Below are 6,000 nucleotides of genomic sequence, written 5' to 3' on the forward strand. Positions count from 1 at the left end.
TGTTTGGTGGACTTGTAACTGGTTGACAGATCACACCCAAACAGTTCTTGTTAATGGTTCCTCATCCTCTTGGAGGAGAGTAATAAATGAAGGGATAGAAGAGATGCTCATTAAATTTGCAGATGATAGAAACTTGGGAGGGGTAGCAAATACAGTAGAAGACAGGATGATATTGACAGGCTGGAAAACTGGGCTAAAATTAATAACATTAATTTCAACAGAGGTAAATGTAAAGTTCTGCATTTAGGTAGGAAAAAGTCAAACACAAAATTATAGGATGAGGGAGACTTGTCTTATCAGTAGTAGATGCAAAAAGGATCTAGGGGTCTTAGTAGACCATATACTGAACATGAGTCAGCAGTATGATCCGATAGCTGGAAAGGCAAATGCAGTTTTGGGGTGCATCAACAGAAGGATAGTATCCAGATCCCATGAAGTGATTATATCCCTTTACTCTGCTCTGGTTAGAGCTTACTTGGAGTACTGTGTTCGGTTTTGAGCACCACAGTTTAAGAAGGATGTTGACAAGCTGGAATTTTGTTTTCAGTTGCCCCAGAAGTTTGGATCTGAACCAATGGATTGGAATTAAATCAATAAGAGTTATTGGCTAAACATTAGAACTTCCTGACAGAGTGGTTCCCCAGTGGAACAGGTTTCCTCCAGAGGTAGTGGGCTCTCCTTCTTTGGAGGTTTTTAAGCAGAGGCTAATGGCCATCTGACAGCAAATGCTGATTCTGTGAATTTAGGCAGATCATGAGACGGAGGGTGGGACGGGATGAATCAGTGATTAGCTGTCATGGCCCTTTCTTATATGCCAAGAAGTACAAATCATCGCTTTGGGCTCAGGAAGGAATATTCCTCCAGGACAGATTGGCCCAGGGATCCTGGAGATTTTTTTGCCTTCCTCTGGGCATAGAGCGGGGGTCACTGGGGGAGTGGGGGGGAGGTAGTTGTGAATTTCCTGTATTGTGCAAAAGGTTGTATTAGATGACCCTTGAGGTCCCTTCCAGCTCTATGTTTCTAAGAAGTACAATGGGGTTTGGAATAACTCAATGCTTAGCAAATAAAGTCTAGTGTAGTCATTCTAGTTCTGCAAGTAATTCCCTTTGTGGCCTCAGGAGCTAAGTGTCACCTGCATATCTGTTGTATTTGTGCCTTTGTATAAAGTGGTAAGGCTTCATGAGAGCCAATGTATTCATGTCCACAAAGGGCTTGATGGAAAATACTTTCGATAATGCCTTGAACATGATGCTAAGACTCCAACAACTCACCCTGTGAACCATGGACCTGGAGCAACAAAGAGGAGGAAACTGACTACCACTGCCACATGCTAAAATATAAGAAAATCAATTATATGTCTTCTTATTCTCATAACTGTTGATTATGGTTTTCTGCTATTTGTTGTTTGAGTAACAGACTGTTTTATGCTGTTTTGTTGTTTTGAAAAGGCAGTCACAGTCATGCACCAATAAAAGTAAAATACATGAATTTAATGTGTTACAAAAATGATTATATCCTATCAAAGTCTTACTGATCTCATGAAACAATGAAATAACAAATTAGGAAGTTTACCCCTTCTCCACGTGAACAGGAAGTCTGAGATTAATGCCATAGAAATGGGACTGCTGCCATTATGGAGGAGTGAGGAGACAGAATGAAAAATAAACCACAACCAGAGGTCATTTCGGGGAGGAACGCGGGGGAACACAGTTCCCCCGGGTGAGGTGCAGGGGGTGGGGCACATGACGAAGCCCCGCCCCCTGCTTCCGGCCACCCCGCTTCCAGCCCTCATTCAGCCAGGAGGAGGCAGGAGAAGAGGGAGGGTAAGTTGCTCCCCCCCCGCCTCTCCCCACCCCTGCCTGCCTGGGGCCAGGGAGGGCCTTGGCGGGGCTTCCTTGCACTCCCGCTGGCCTTGCAGGTCCACCGCTGGGCCCCTGATGTCAGGGGGTGTGGCATATGCTAATGAGTTATGCTAATGAGTTTCCCTAGCTCTTTTTCTACGAAATGACCCCTGACCACAACTACATTAATCCACACAAAGATTCCCATGGGCATTGCCCCTCCTCTAGATGGTTGTATTTCTCATGGAATGCTTGGCTCATGAGATCCATTGATGTGTTGTATGAAGACTTCACCCAGGTATCTCAAGCACTGGCACCTCCCCAATGGGTATGCTTGTGTTGGCTCTGATATCCCTGGATAAAGAGTCCTATGTGTGAGGCTGCTGTGGGAAAAGGGATCATGTTGCTCAGACCTTTGAATTAAGGCTGACCCTATCACTAGGAATACTTAGGCAGTGACCTAGGTTGGTACTTCAAAGGTGACAACACTTGTTAACAACATGGTATAGGGATCTTACCATCCTGGGTAGTCATGCTGCAGTATGAATTTGCCTCAGGAAGAGGCTGAGCAAGCTTATGGCCCACACACAGTGGTGCTACACTGTTTAAGCAAGCTAACGGAAGCCTTGGGAAACTTGGAAGGGATATTGTTGAGAAGGAAAGGTCTCAGGAGGCTGAGGATAGTAAGCCCAGGGTGAAGTGTAGTGGCCTATAATAAATCAAAACCCTCAGAGGTGCAGGGAATTGTTAAGAACCCTGTAACTGGATGGTGTAGTTCAAAGACGGCTCTATGAAACTACCTGAAACCAGACCCTCCTTAGAACTGGTTCTTTCAGCATGCAGACTTACAGCCAAGCTGCAGTTTATCACAGATCTGTCTCAGTTAAGTATAAAGAATGTATGAGGGGTGATTTATTTTTATATCAAAAGAGGTATGTTGATAAGAGGAACTCCTCCCCTCCCTGCTGCTTACTTGACAGATGAGGGGTATGGAGCATCATATGACCAGGCCTGACCCCCCCACACACCTGAGAACTGTGTTGCTTGCAGGCCCGCTGCTATGGTGGGACATTTGGGGGCTACACTCCTTAATTTACAGCCACGCCCCACAAGTTTACATCACAGGAAACTTTTAAAAAATAATTAACACTGGCGCTGCTCTACTGACTCGCTGGGCTCACAAAAAATAATTAACACTGGCGCTGCTCTAGCAGTGAGCCTGCTGCCCCACGGACTGACTCGCTGGGCTCGCCCACCCGCCTGCTGGAGAGCCTCACATTTCTTCACAAAGGCTAAGCATGCATTTTCTTCAGAAGGCAGAAGCTCCACTCAGACTCCAGGCCAAACAATCCCCCTGAGAAGGGGGAGCGCCCGAGACATATTTGCAGGGCAGGGGGGGGGGTTTTCCAAAGGAGCCGCTCTTCTGCCACTCCCTCCATCCCAACAAATAATATGAACTCCCATCACAATGAACCCCATGAGTATGACATTCTCAAGAGAAAGCTAAAGGGAATGGGGGCAGAGGTGGTATCCTCTTTGATCCTTTCTGTCAAAGGAAGAGGAATGCAATGGGAACAGAAGATGATGGAAGTGAACCACTGGCTGCCTTGGTGGTACCAACAAGAGCTATTTGGATTCTGGAAACACAGTCTAAATTTTCTTGAAGACAGCCTAATAGCATGTGATGGACTTCACCTATCAATGTCGGGAAGAATGTGTTTGGCAGGAACCTGGGGAGATTCATCATAAGGGCTTTAAATTGACATCACAAGGGGATGACCAACACAGGGGTTTCAGTGAAGGAGAGCATACAGCAGAGGCTTACCTGGGAAGACCAAGTCAAATGGAGCTGAAGGTGCACGGCTTCAGGTGCCTGTGTACCAATGCCAAAAGCTCGGGCAATAAGAAGGAAGAGCTTGAGCTTTTAATGCAGACAAAGACATATGATTTCGTAGGCATTACAGAGATTTGATGGGGTGAGTCCCATGACTGGAATGTAGTAGTGGGTGGATATGAGCTATTTCAGAAAAATTGAAAGGGTTGAAGAGGAAATAGAGTGGGGCTATATGTGAGGACAGGGTTTGCTTCTCAGGAAATACTGAAGAAGGTGCATGACAGCCCAGTGGAAAGTACCTTGGTGAGGGTAAGGGAAGGAGAGACAAACAGTATTGTGGTTGGAGTCTGCTACAGACCTCCTGACCAGGACGAGGACATGGATGCTGCTCTCCTTGAGCAGCTTGACAGTGTATCCAAGCAATGTAACCTTGTAGTTGTGGGTGACTTCAACTTCCCTGATGTTTGCTGGGAGACAAACTCCACTAAGCATCCAGAGTCACACAACTTCCTGACTTGCCTGGCCGACAATTTCAAATGGTGGAGGAAGCTTTGAGGGACTCAGCCACAATCGACTTAATATTAACCAACAGGCAAGATTTGGTAGATGGGGCAAAGGTGGAGGGCACCTTAGGGAACAGTGATCATAACCTCCTAGAATTCCTTTTGCTGGGGAGGGGGGTGAGGAATTTCATAGCCAGCTGCTAGATTTTAGTAGGGCAGACTTTAGTGAACTCAGGGGCATGATGAGAGTTATTCCATGGGCAACAATACTGGAAGGGAAAGGAACAAGTGAAAAATGGGTTCTCCTAAAACAAGAGCTCTTGCAAGCTCAAGCCGTTACTATTTCAACAAGATGGAAACATGGTAAGGAATCCAAGAAGCCAATGTGGATGAACAGAGAACTCAATTATGAGATGGGGAGAAAGGAAATGTTCAAGTAATGGAGGGAAGGACATACCTCTAAAGAAATGTGTCTAAGGGTTGCTAGGCACTGTATGTCAGCCATCTGACTGGACAATGCATTTCCCACAACTGGTAGTCCTGGGGTATCTCAGCATCCATGCAGACACTGCCTTGTCCGGTTGTGTCAGTTCCCACACATGAAGCAGGCCACATGTGGGATTTGATTTTTTTTGCAGGTGTAGATATGGATAGCGGAGTTGAATCTGAAGCGATGCTATGGTCAGGTCACTACTTCTTAAATGCCAGGTTGAGTTTCGCTACTCCTCTCCACAAGGGGGCAGAGCCTATTTTTGCTCACCTGCAGAGACTTATGGATCCTGCTGGTTTCCAGAATGCTCTGCTGGATTTTTCAGGACCTGTTGGCAAGTCCCTCAGTGAGCTCACCAAGAACTGGAATAAGGATCTTTGGTGGATCATTGATCAAATCCCTCCTTAATGCCACCTGCACCCTTGGTGCTCTCTTGTTCCTTGGTTTACCAAGGAGCTTAGAGAATTAAATAGGTTGCTCAGACAGATAGAGCAAATTTGATGATGAACTTGTGACAAAGCTACAACAATACACTATAGAGCCCAGTCGATGGCCTATAGCAAATTGGCAGTGAAGGAAGCAAAGAAATCTTACTTTTCTGCCTCCATTGCATCTGCTAGTTCGTGTCCAGCATAATTATTTAGGATAATTTGCCAATTGACCACTTTAAAGTTGGAGTCCCAAAGTGATAGTGATTTGTTATTCGGCTGAGACGTATTTGCAAACTTTTTAACAGATAAAGTCTCAAAGCTCTGACAGGACCTCACTGCTAGTTTTAATGCACATAGTGTGATGGAGGCTCCAAGAGCTCTATCCGGTCCACTTTTGGACCACTTTCACCTGTTCTCTTTGTTGGATGTTGACAGGGTGTGAAAAAGATGCTATTCAGCAAGGATAATTGCAGAGTTCTGCATCTGGGTAACAAAAATGGGAAGCACACATACTGGATGGGGAACACACTTCTAGGCAGCAGTGTGTGTGTGAACAAGATCTTGGGGTACAAGTAGACTATAAACTAAATATGAGCAGTCAGTGTGATGCCCTGCCCAAAACGGCTAATGCAATCTTGGAGTGTATCAACAGAGGCATAACATCCAAATCACAATATAGGACCACTGTACACTGCATTGTTCAGGCCACACCTGGAGTACTTTGTGTAGTTCCGGAGTTCTCACTTTAAAAAAGATGTGGAAAAAATGGAGAGCGACAAAGATGGCTTCAAGAGGGAATTGGATGGAGCAGAGGTCCATCAGTGGCTATTAGCCACAAGGTATAGATAGGAACTCTCAGTCTGGGGCAAGTGATGCTCTGTATTCTTGGTGCTTTGGGGGG

The sequence above is a fragment of the Gekko japonicus genome, unplaced genomic scaffold, assembly GCF_001447785.1.
Source record: "Gekko japonicus isolate JY-2015 unplaced genomic scaffold, Gekko_japonicus_V1.1 scaffold414, whole genome shotgun sequence".
Lineage (NCBI taxonomy): Eukaryota > Metazoa > Chordata > Lepidosauria > Squamata > Gekkonidae > Gekko > Gekko japonicus.